Raw genomic sequence first — 13,386 nt, 5'->3', positions numbered from 1 at the left:
CAAACGTGCAGTCGGTCGCATAACAAGTAAATAAACCTAAAAGTTCGAACTCAAGCAATTTTCCTTCGAGTTAATAGGCGGCCATATTGGAATCTGGTATCCAGTTTGCATGTCGCAAGTTAGCGAGCCGCTCTTTGCTCAGAAGTTCACCGCAGAGTATTTTGGACCGCGTCTGTCTTCTAACTGTCCCAACGTCTTCCTCGTCATTCGCGACGTCATTTCATTCAATAATAAAACATTATTGAGGACGTTCACGCTGTTTACCCACGAAGAGAAAACTCTACCAACCGGTCTCCTTCTGGAAAACTTGACGGTGACAGAAACAAGCTGAAAAGCGACGTCGGCGTTCCTTCGTATTTCCGACTCTCCTCCGTCTTCTGCGTTTCCTCAAACGTCAAAAAAAAAAAAAAAATCAAATCGATTTGACCGTAAAGATGAATTATTTATGACTTGCGAGCGCCTTTTCCTGGAGATTCTCGATCAGCCGGACTCGTTCGGGGTTCTTGACGAAGATGAACTTCAAGAACTTCTGCCAAGTCCCGGTTGCCTTCAGATAAACTGGTCCGTACGTCCCGGTGTGTCCAGGCCCTTCGGGAACGACACAACACGCTCTCTGTTTACATGGTGTTGGTTTTGTCGAGGGTCCTGAACGAAACTTTCAGAGAACAAACAAGATCTTTCTGGTTTTCAGGATCGTGCGGGTGAAAGTTGTGCTGACGGGAGCGATGAACGATGAGATATTTTTGCCAAATGATGTTTTGTGTAGGAGTGATTTACTGTATTAGTTGTTGTTGTTGTTGTTGTTGTTTTGCGTGTTTTTTTTTTTTTTTGGTACTAACTGTTCTCTGTATGCATTTTTTTTTTTTTTTCAATAATAACTAAGATCAGTTCAGCTAATGATGCCGGATAAGTTGGGAAAAGACATGAAATGGACTGAGTTATTGCTTGTAGAAGTACTTTAGTAACCACTTCGTTTTCTTCCTGGGACTTTCCAGCTGATGGATGAAAAAAAAAAAAATTAAAACGGACACGAAAAAACAACTCGAGGCGGAAACAAATTCTCCAACCGAGAACCATCAAAGAAGCTGAGGAACGCTCCCTCTGGAAAGGCCTTGGTGCTTGTAAATGAATAGCTGACCTTCTATGTGCCAAGAACAACACTTGGGACTCGACAGGGTGGCAGTGTGTTTTTTTTATTACTTACGAGGAAATGTCTTTTTTTTTTTTTTTTTTTTTTTTATCTAGCGGTGTAAGTTAGAGGCTGAAGAAAAGATCTCGCTGGAAACGGACTAACGGAACCAAATCACTCCCAATTAATTTTCCTTCGTAACGTGTGAAAGTGCAATCAATGTACAGTGGCGCTTGTTGTTGTGTCGGAGTCCGTTCATGCAGTTTACGTCAGAGGACGCCGCTTTCACCATTTTGTGTATTTTGAAGCGTGAACACACTTCAACGGGACGAAGGACTTTTTAGTAAAAATAAAACCAGACGGTTGTGGGTTTTTGTTTTTTTTAGCTCTTCTCAATCACATAACACCTGAAAACCACAATGGTCTTACCTCTGGTTCTGGAAGTAAAACGCTGATGTATGCATTCTTTTACTTTTTCCTGTTTTTATTTCATTTTCCACTTTTCTTTGTCAATAAAAAAACAAACATTTTACTGCATCTTCTTTGTCTAACTGATATGTTTTCCTTATTTATTTTGTGAGTCCGCGACTTTGGTTCAAACTGAAATACGTAAAAAACTATTGAATGGATTGGCATGAAATTAGGTTCAGATATTCATGGTCCCCTGAGGATGAACCCCGATGACTCCTTTGACTTTTCCTGTCCCTTTTCAAGTGGGTTAAACTCGTCAATCATTCAGTAAAATATATCCAAATGGATTGAATGGATTTGACTACAATTCTGTGGAGGCATTCATTGTCCCCTGAGGGTGAACTCGTCAGACTTTGGAGATCCTCTGAACTTTTTCCTCTTTTATTTATAATGATTATTATTCATTTCTTGAAATACCTCAACAACATTTGGATGGATTGTCATTCAATTTGGTTGAGATATTCATGGTCCCCAGAGGATGTACTTTAAAACGTTCTTGTTCCGCAGAGGGATTTTTTTTAAAAACTGAAATATCTCAGCAACTATTAGATGGATTGCCATGAAATTTCATACAGACATTCATGGTTCCCAGAAGATTAAATCATACTAACTTTGATGATCCTTTGCTAATTTTCTTTAGCCTGACCAGGAGGTTGACCTTTGTGGTTCAGAGTAAAATATCTTGACCGCTATTTCTGGGATTGCCATAACATTCAGTTCAGATATTCATGGTGCCCAGAGGATAAACTCCAAAGAATGTGGTGATCTTCCTCTGAGGTCAAACAAGACATTTCCGGTTGCTAGAGGCTTAATCCTACTGACTTTTTCCTCAACAGCTTTGCCTGTATTTCTCTGACATTCGTTTCAAGCATTCATGTTCCCCCCAGGATGAACTGAAATAAGTTTCAGCGCCATCTAAACCGTTTAACTTTGGCTTACGACCAGATACCTGCAGGCCTGATGACGTTCCCATCGGTAACGACATGCCAACACGCTAAACTGAGATGATAAACATGGTGAACATCCCTGCTGAACGAGCAGGTCTGCATGTTCGGCCTCACAGAGCTGTTTCACGGCTCCGTCTTGTTTTCCTCTGCTGGCTGTCTCCGTCTCCCATCACCCCCCCTCTGCTTTAGTGTGCTTGGCCGTGAGATTTACGTTGGTCTTTTCCTGCTCATCTCTTGTGGGCCCCGGCTGTGATCAGGCAGCGAGGTGGGTAATAGTAGCAGGGGGTGGCCGGGTTTCTCTTTCAGGGCTTTTGTCTGTGCTCAGTCAGACTCTTGTTCCTTGTGTCTGTGGTCCTTCATTGGGTCGGTGTGGGGTCCGACGGGGACAAGTGTCCCACGGCCCCATATATCACCGGCTGTCTGCCCCGCTGTAGACCACACCGTCTCCCTCTGACCCTGCAGCAGATTAGTAAGGTGGCTCGCGTTCAGAGCGTCGGGTGAATAGCCGCAGTAATCAAATGCAAATACGTAGAATTTAAGAAGCCCCCCTCCCCCCCCTCCCTCTCTCACACCTCCTCCCTCCTCCCTGAGATCGCGGACAGACGGGCTCTTTGCGTGCGGAGCGAGCGTGTCTGTCTTTGGTCTGCGGTGAGGTAATGACGGCTGAGAGATGAAGGGCACCGATAGAGAGCTGTAACGCTACACCTCCGTTTGACGGACACCCAACACTCCTCTGGAAGGGCAGGAGCCTGCAGCTTCATGCCCGGGCCGCAGGGCTTTTTTCCTGGAAAGGAGAGCTGACGTTCCCCTCCCCCCCCCCCCACACACCACCTCCCCCCCCCCCCCCCCCCCGGATGGCTATTACCTGCTGGACGTAGCCCCTTCCAGCTGGATTGCAGGGCTCATAATTATAATGCGGCAGGCCGATTAGATGAGAGGCCCGCGGTAACCCGATGCAGGTATTATTCCCGGGGCGCCGCTGACGGCCGCAGGTAAGAGGAGCCTCCCGGTGAAACGCTAACCCTCACCGCTTGTTCCAACCCAGAAACGCTGCAAACTGAAAGCGCTAAACGTCAACACCCGATGTGGCTGCGATGATGATGATGATGGTGATGGTGATGATGATGCAGCTGTTTACAGGGAGCTTCTGAACTACCGTTTTTACATTTTGTGCCTTGACTCCAGTTTTTATACATATCGATTTAGAGATTTTTACTTTTTCTAAAACAGCAAAGAGTGGCCCGACAGTCCAAACAACATAAAGATAAATAAATATGGATTCATGCGAAATACTATTTAAAACTGAAACAGTTAGTCAAATAATGATTTCCTCGATTGAAAATAGCCTCTTAAATGTGAGAGTTTCCTATTATTTTCTTGTTTGTTTTATATTTTAGTAAGACATGGCAGAAGGTAGGTGTTGGACTATTTGTTAGACATTTGAAGACATCACACTTTAAGTTTATGGCATAGTTCAATAAGCTGGTATTTGTCTAGAATAAAGGATTCGTCAATAAACCGAGCAAATGAAGAAATTAATTGACGTTTAATAAAAACTAATGTTTGTCGAAAGCAAAGACCAAAGACTGTTAAAGATGGACAACGTGATAGCTCGCCAGAAGTGAAGCCAAAGTATAAACGGACACAGCTGGTGAAAACCAGAGTGTGTGCAGTAATGAGCAGTGGGCGGAGACATGGTATATAGGCCCCGCCTCCTGCCCCGCCCTCACAACCACGTAGAAAACGCAGTTGATATGTAGCAAGCAGTTACCGATCATCCAGAAATGTATTAGTTTGTTATGACGGTCCAACACAGCCAGGATGCCGGCAACTGAGATATGTGAAGTTCAAGGGGGTGTGGCCTTACTTTTGGGCGGGGCCTCACCAAAACAAATGTCGTCACCAGAACAAGATGGTAGCCAATGTTTCTGACAGATTTTAGCGTTCGGTGGGAGGAAGCGATGAGAGGTCGGCCATCTTTATTCACAGTCAAGCCGTGACTTTAATAAGAAAACAAATTAATCTCCTGTCAACACAGAACATTTATTAGCATTAGCATTAGCTCTTGTAACCATTTGGGCCCAAACTAACTAAGGGAAAATAATCCCTCCACAGCCATCTTCCCTATTGTCCCGTAAAGGAAATAAAATACGTTTCGTGGAAATCATCGCTCAAATAAAGTGTGCAAAACGTAAAAAATAAGATCCGAATGATATTTAACAGAAGCTTCGGGTCACATAATCTTTATTTACACTCTTCCTGTCGGGCCGTCCTGTAGACAACTCATCTGACATCGTGTTAAAAGTCCAGACACTCATTTCTGAGATCCAGAGAGAAACCGATGAAAATATCGTGAGCGGCTGTGCGGTCAGGACGTGTCTCTCTCTCTCTGTTGCCAACACGACTCGGCTGGTATTCCTCCTCCTGCCCGGCGCGTTACGAAACGAGCGCCGCTGACGGATGTGCGGCGGCCACTGAGAGCTGAAGCTTATCTGCAAGATGTGAAAACAGCGGACGGGAGAAGCGACGGGGGGAATACATCTTTTTTATCACACAGCTAATGAAAGGCCTCGTCTCCTGGGAAACTGCTGGTACCATTGTCATGTAGGGCTGGAAGGGGGGCGGTGTTGGGTTGGAGGGAAGGTGGGGAATGGTGAGGGTCTGTTACTGGTCTTATGGGGTGGGGTGGAGGGGGGGAGCCCCAGATTTATTGCCGTGGCGTTTTTTTTTTTTTGGTGAAAGTTCACTTACCTTTCGCTGAGTGAGGCGCCGGCGAAACAGACGCCAACAAACTGTAAGATCCTTCAGCGGTGGAAGAAGACACACAGTCAAATAAAATCCTGCATTCAGTCCTTTTTTAAAATTTTTTTTTAAAGGAAACAACGCCGGCCTAATAAAACATCTCTGATTTCTTCCAGTGAGAAGCTGCGAACTTTGAGGCCCGAAAACCCGATCGACGCGGAGCTCCGTGGGCCGGCAGACAGAATCTCACTAAGTCAGAGCGAGATCTGAAACCGGTCCTGAAAACTGTCGCCCGCAGCTCCACAAAAACATCTGACGCAACTCAAACGAAGAACCACGTTTCTGCCTCCTTTATTTAAATAACAGAAGAACCGGACGACCTCAACGATGAATCAAACACGGTTTCAAACACGCAGCTTCGTTCGTATCTCCAGAGGAGTGAAAGCGTAAAAGCGTCAATCAAAATGCGTTAAAAACTAAATGACATATTGTTGAGATTTGTGGGTGGAAGACTGTAGAGAGACACGTTTAGTGACCAGTTCCAACATTTGCAAAGAGTTTTAATGCTACTGGAAGTAATATGGACAACAAACTGGCCACCGCACTCATATTTATTCGGTGCATTCGATGGCCTTAAAAGAAGTTTTGTACAACCACATTTCCAAAGATCCCAACGGTAGTCCTTCCCGGTGGAGCTCCAGAAGGTTTTCCAAGGAAGGACCACAAATATATTTGCTAGAAATCTGTCCCGACGTGTAACGCAGCGAAGGCGCACGATACGACGTCGGGATCCCAAAAAGTCTGGGAGCCCCAACGAGATGAAGCGGCAAACAAACAACGTGCATGAAGGCTTTAAAAAAAAAAAAAAAAAAAGTCTCGAAATGTTGAATATAAATCGAAATGTCAAAATGTTAAATGTTCTGCGAGTACCAGCTGGACCTGACGTGTTGGAGGTGTCAGCGGTCGGGACAAAAGGTTCGTCTGTCATTGTATGCGGGATCTTCAGGACGAATGTGTCGCTATGTTTGGGGAGTGTGTGTGTTTGCCTCCGTGTGTGTGTGTGTGTGTGTGTGTGTGTGTGTGTGTGTGTGTGTGTGTGTGTGTGTGTGTGTGTGTGTGTGTGTGTGTGTCCTGTGTTGCAGCGCTGGCCGATGCCTTCTTTGTGAGGAGGACACAGGCAGAGCGGTAATCCGACATCCATCACGGGCTTAGCGAGCAACACACACTCTGAGTAACAACGCGGAGACAATGGCCGGGGGGGAAACAGTGGGAGGGCCTCTTTATTCATCGCGCCGGGCCGGGGGGACGCTCCTTTGTAGGTGTTTCAGGAGAAGAATGAGCCGGCGGAGGACCAACATGACAACGTCGTTTTGTGGAACGACCAGTAAAAATAAACTCTAAAAAAAAAAACTAAAAAAACACCTGACGGACAAGACGAAGGAGCTTCGAAGCAAAAACACCGGACAGAAATGTTGACACGGGATCAACTCCGCAAAGCCGATTCACCTTTTAACGGTTTATTACGAGGGTTAAAGTTAAGGGGAAAGGTTTCGGTCAAAGCAAATAATTTTGCATTGAAGGTGTTTCATGAATGAGAGACTTGTTTCAAGAGTTTATCGGGGCAGAAAACCTGCAGCTTCTCCTATTTTCTTTCTACGCGAATCATTGTAAAGGCACTTCCAGGTTAAGTTCATAATTAACAATTAATTAATTAAATCGTTAGTTTTGTCTGATTACAATTTACACCCCCCAAACGTCCCGTCGGTGGTGATATTTGTACCAGAATACCGTTTAAATTTATCATCACCCGCGCGATGGTGGTGAAAATGCGCGCGAAATTCAGCAGTCGTGTTTTTACATAGGTTGTATATATACACCGTATGAAAAACAAAATCTGATCAAACCGCGAGTCACCGAGCCGGTGTTTTCGTCTCTCGCGTGTTTGTCTTTGTTGTCGTCTTCGAGGGCTCGGCGGTGTTTCGCTGTCCGGGGTAACGTAAAGGCCGGGTGACTCACTGCGGCGACAGAACAATGATCTCTAAACACCAGAGTCGGTTACCAAACAGATTAACGTTTCCCGTCGACGGTGAGGCGGAAAAAAAATACAAATTGAACTGTTCGCAGGTTTCTGCAGCAACGTTTGAACCGCAATAAATGAGACGGAGACTTTTTCTTTTTCTTTTCTGGTAACGAACACCGCTGGCCTACATACGGCGCGACACCGACACTGGAGGTGTGCGGCGGCAACACCTCGCCTCGGCCGCGGCCAAGAGTCACCTGACACCCGGCGAAGCGTCCGGTGGAGCTGCTGAGGCGGGGAGGGAGAGGAGGGGGGGGGGGGCAGACGGACGGACTAACTGACAAACAAACATAAACAGGGGTGGGGTGGGGAGGGCTGCTAGCGCGTTCTTGGCCGCCGCAGTTTGACCTTGAACGGGCAAGTCCAGGCCTGCCTCTCAATGCTTGGAGGAGTGGGTGGGGTGGGGTGGGAGGGGGGGGGGGGGGTGGAGTTGGACCGCCTCAATAAGAAGAGAAAATACCACACGGGGGGGAAAACGAGGGCGTTACGAGTCTCCCTCCGTCTTTTCCACGATTCCTTTCTTGTTCCATTTCTCAACAGTCATCGAATTCCAACACACCCAGGTTTTTTTGTTTTGTTTTGTTTTGTTTGTTTGTTGTTGTTTTTTTTGGCGCGCCGCGTAAACATTTCTGCCACAGAGGATGCTTTCTCTTATTCCCGCTCTTTACTCGCTCCTTTTTCCAAACTTTAATTCGATTTCTTTTATTTCTTTGTTTGTTTCCTAGCTTTGAAACGCTGCTGCTTTACATATCTGAGACTCTGCCCTTTAATTGGTGGAGCTGCCGTGGCGACAAAAGCCCCCCACCCCTCCCCTCACCTCCCCAACCCAAACACACACCAGGCCGGACCCGGTCCAAGACTCGGACCCCCTCGCCGCTCAGTGCGGCCTGTTGTTCCTCTGTTGCAGTGACTTGATGAGAGTGGACGTGGGAGACGGTTGGAGGAGGTGGGAGACGGTTGGAGACGGTTGGAGACGGTAGGAGACGGTCCTCCGGGACGTTTCCCAAACCGCTCACAGTCGGGATGTTTCTGGCAGCGCTCTTTAACATCCCTCTCTTGTGCTTTGTCTCGTGACCTTTTCCGTTCATGGAGGTTCATGTTTGGTCGGACGTTACGATAATATATTGTAATTTTAGTCAATTATTAATCTAATAATTATTAGATAACTATAATAATAATATGATAATCTTCCTAACGACCTCATATTTTCCCCTCCGCGTCTTTGTACTTCCTGCGTTACGTCACCGTGTAACGGTGTCCGTAAGGCTCGACCGCTTGCGGTGGCGCACGTCTTCCAACGCAAATGTCCCGAGCCACGTTTTTTTGGGTTTTTTTTCCCCAATAGTTACTGTGATTATTGCGACTTCGTGTCCGACGTGAAGAGAAAACGTTTCCAGCTTCGGTTTTCTTCTTTCCCCGATCTCTTCGGCGGTGCCGCGGCTCCAGTTTGGGTTTAATATGTGATCTAATAACCTCCGCGGTCGAGGGAATGATTGACTCCGGGGGGGGGGGGGGGGGGCTCAGCTTCTTTGACGTGACCAAACTTTAGCAATCGTACGAGGAAACGGTGGATCTGATGTCGTCCCTTCGGTTCTGGCCTCGGTGCGTCTCCGGCTGCAGCTGGACGGTTGTTAGACCCCCCCCCTCCTCCCCCCTCTCTCGCAGCATCACCCCTGTCGTCTTTACAGCCGGGTGAGCCGGGGGGGTGGGGGCGGAGGGGTGGGGGCTGTGTTTGTGTGGGGTGATCTTTACGCCCCCCCACCGGGGATCAGACAAACACTTATTAACTGAGAGGAATGCAAACAGACCCAGGATAGCGGCGTGGGGGGGAAGGGGGAAGAGGGGGGGGTGAAAAAAGGGAAAGGAGAAAGAGGATAAGACAACCCCCCTCCCTCCCTCTCCTCCCTCCCTCGCCTCCTCCATTTACTTCTTGTAAACAACCCCCCCACCCTCCCCCTCCTTCCTCCCCGTGAGGCGATGCATCCACAGTTTTCCAGAAGAATCCAGCTGCTTGAGGCGGAAAGAAGAAACGAGTGGACGTTCTGCACAGCCCATAATATTCATATGTAGATATTGTTCTGTATTTTCAGTATATGTGTTTTGTAGAATTAGAAGAAGTAAAAATGCAGCGGCTGTCTCTTTTTCACCCCCCTCCCCACCACCACCTCCCCTTTCACAATAAAAGCCCACTTTTCTGCTGATTGACCGACTTCAACACGAAAACGTTCAGTGACTCGAAGCCAATTTTGCTGAAGCTACGTTTTTGTCCGTAAAGATAGATATTAAATATTTATTTAATAATAACGACGACGTCCCAGCGGCCCGATCGTCAGCGAACACATCTCGAGGGTTTCGGGGAGGAAATCCATCAACAAACAGAGACACAAAGACGAACAACACCTGACGTCTTCTGCACCATCAGCCGACCTTCTCGCTGCCGCCGACTCTCCGTCACTAATCTGGCAAAGCTGCTGTCGTTTGTCCTCAACGGCGGCCGCGGCTAATCCGACACTTCCCAGAGTTTACAAAAGCTCCTGATTGGATGAGGAGATTTTACAAAGTGTAAAGTGACTTCTTCAAACACTCCTAGAGGGTTTTTTATTTATAAGTGCGATCAAAACGTTTAGATTTTTTTTTTTTTTTTGTTTTTTTGTGGCTGCTTTTCTTAAAAATGATGATAAAATTTGCATGTTGTAAAAAAAAAAAAAAAATCCTCAGCGATCGATGAAGTCACATCAAACTGATCTCAGAACTGAGGAGGACGTGTTTACTTTTTAAGAACCATTTTTTTCTGTTACGTGACAGTAATAATCTTCAGGGACGGTTTAGTCCCAAGTTTGGAGTATTTTTCTGCGACGTTGGCGTGACGACGGTCAAAGTTGCTGACGTGAAAAACCACCGCAAATATCCCATGAATGCAACACGTGATGCGCAAATAGCAGTTAGACGTCTGGTTTGGTGTAACTATTAAAATATACATGAAGATGATTTAAAACTTTTCACGCTATTATTTTTGTAATTTTCCATCCTGCTTTTGGTGCCGAACTTGCGTCTCTTCGTCGTCCTCGCGCTAGCGCCACCGCCGACCTCTCAGCGTGACCTTTTCCTGGCAGTCGGTGTATCGGTGCCCCGGTTGTCTTCGGGGCGTGTTTTGCAAGTCAACATTTCCCATAAAGCAGAACCCCCCCTCCCCCCTCCCCTCATGCCACCCCCCACCCCCCACAAAAGGGTCGAGCGAGCACACAAACGGCCGGTTATTCAGCGCCTTACACGCCAGCGGATTAAGGAATCGGGGCTCCCACACAGACCCCAGACTCTGGAGTTAAGCGGCCGTGAATGAGATGTGGCGACTCCGAAACAAAGCTACTGTGTCACTCAGAGGGGAGCGCTGACGTCACGGCCCACAAAGAAGGGGGCACGCCGAGGCTGTAAAACATCGTACGCCCACCGCCTCCAAAAGCTTGTTTTCTTTCCCTCGGTTCGAGTCCTCGTCGCCGATCAAATATTCCCCGGAGCGGCTGCCAAAGTCTTTTTCTCCGAGGGAACATTTTTGATCCATAACGGGTGAAATAGAGGCTGCCCGGCTCCTCATGGGTGGCCCAGGTTTGGCCGGAGGACACAGGCCTGCAGACTGTCGTAGTGGTCGCCATGGGGACCAGCAGGACGTGGGGAGGTATCTGGCTTACTGGAAACGTGGTTTATTGTTGACTTTCAGGAATGAGGAGGGGGGGGCGGCTGCTCCGACTCGAGGCTGGAGGAGGGGTGGCGGGGTTGGGATGGAGTTCGGCGCAGCACTTCCTGCTTGTGTGAACAACCGAGGTTTTACAGTATCCTGCAGTAATGAGGTCGGATGTAAAAAAATAAAAAAATAAAAAAAGTTCATATGTTTCCCTTCAGGAAGCGGAGACCAAAAACAGGGATGGAAGAGAGAAAAGGTTGGACTTCGATTCATCGGTAGGACACGAACACGAAACTGCTGTTTAATAGAGTTCACAGAGTGTTCCTGAACGCAGCACAGCGATGCACACGGAGCAGGAGGAAGCAACAACCTTCAAGGCGGACCTGAAACTGGAGCAGAGAATCATCTGATTTTGGGGAACAGAAAGTTTTTAACGCGCCCAATTACACCTCAGTGTTCCTGAGCCCACGCGGTGATTTCCGCTACAGAATCACGATTTTGGGTCTAACTCTGGAAAACGTCAACAGTCGACGAAGCAACGAGCCGGAAAATGAATCTCGGAAAATAAATCGATATGGGGGATGAAGAAGAGCTGCAGTGAAGTGATGTTGTGTGTTTAAGGTTGAGGGTGTCCGATAGGTACAAATATGATAAATATGGAGTCAACCAAAGCATTTTTAATATTGTGGTTATTACTGAACTTCTAAATTCATCCAAGAAAAATAAATCCGAGCTGGTGTGTCTGCCTCCTCATATTTTAAAGTTTCAGTACGCTGTGCGTGGCATCCAAGACTCTGGAAGATCAATGAAGGACGTCCAGTGAAGTTTGGGTTTGTGGGGAAACAGAAAATGTTGTGTTTCGGCCCCCTCTAGTGGCCAGATTTGGAAGTACCCCTACTTACAGAACGGGGTAGGCATTAGGACCCTGAGGAGAGACGGAGGGACTATATCTATGGTAAATAATATCAATAAATAATACATTTACATTTTATAATTAGTAAATAACACATTATTGGTAAGTAATACAAACTATTATATGTATTATTATTTAAAAAAACATTTTACTTTATTAGTAGTAAATAACACTAAATATAAAAATTTTTGTAAATAGGGAATTATTAGTAAGTAATACGTAGGCTATACTATTCTATTATTTTAGTATACATTTAGTAAATAATACATTTTATTATATGTATTTTTAGGCAATATTACATTTAGTAATTTAGAAGTCCACATTTATTTAAAGTAGCTTCAACATCAGAGGATTCATCTTCACTGGGTTCAAATATTCCTTTACAGGGAACAAACACAAAATTATGTTTAAACTTTACATGTTTTCTTCAAAGCAGCACAAAAACATATTTAAAAAAAACACAGATTACCTTTTGCGTTGAAACAGCTGAGATCTAAAAATGTTTGCGCATGAATTCAAACTGAAACCATGATGTTATTTCTGCAGGTTTGACTGTGTGAACAGTTTCTTGACGTGTCAGCAAACTTGCTGTTTTTCTGCTGTTTTGATCAGCTGACCTGCGTTTGGTCACATGACTTCATCCTCTTCCTCTGCTCCTCTCCTACAAGCTCAGCTCAACCCTCCTCCTCCGTGGGGAGAAGTCACGAATATTCACGCCGTGAAATACGAGTTTTTTGTCGTTTTTGTTCGAACGGTGAAACCGCTTTTTTGGACATTTGGAGTCAACACGGATGTACAGCCGCCGAATTCGGTTTAAAGCGGGACAGCGTCTTGGAGACGGTTGAACAGGTTAAAATTGTACTGTAATACGTGTTGATTTGTGGATTGAGTGGATGCCGAGCTGACAGCAGGACTCTCAGTTCTTGGAGGTTTTACGACTTCCTCTCTCTCTCGAGGTACGTAAATGACGTCACAGCTGAGGACGCTTTAAATTGACTGTTTTCTGAATGGACTTCGGCGTAATGTATTTTCTCTCGAAGAACCAAAGCCAGAAGTTATTCGGGGAGTTTGTCAAGAGACAGTCAGGTCACAGACAAAGATGATTCCGATCAACACTCAGTTTTCTTGTTGCGACAGCTTTAATAAACACACGGTGGGATCATGAAGAAGATCAGGGGTCAAAGTCAGCTGCTGCTCCTCCACTGATAAGATCACATATCATTTATATTCATTGGGACACTCACTTGCAGTGACAGCGGGAAATGAAAGAAAGGAAAGCACAGGTGTGTTCTGGAGCCTTTTCTTGTTCATTAAAAGTGACCCATAATTTGTATTTAAAATCAGGACTTAGAATTGAGTATTTTTACAGTTTGTTGTTTTGAAAAGTGGTCGTTTTCATTTTGTCCAACCAACCCAACGATATTC

This window comes from Brachyistius frenatus, unplaced genomic scaffold, assembly GCF_029030835.1.
Source record: "Brachyistius frenatus isolate BFR_SWC_R1_liver_20210118 unplaced genomic scaffold, ASM2903083v1 Contig_80, whole genome shotgun sequence".
NCBI classification, from domain to species: domain Eukaryota; kingdom Metazoa; phylum Chordata; class Actinopteri; family Embiotocidae; genus Brachyistius; species Brachyistius frenatus.
Note: the sequence above shows the minus strand (reverse complement) of the source record.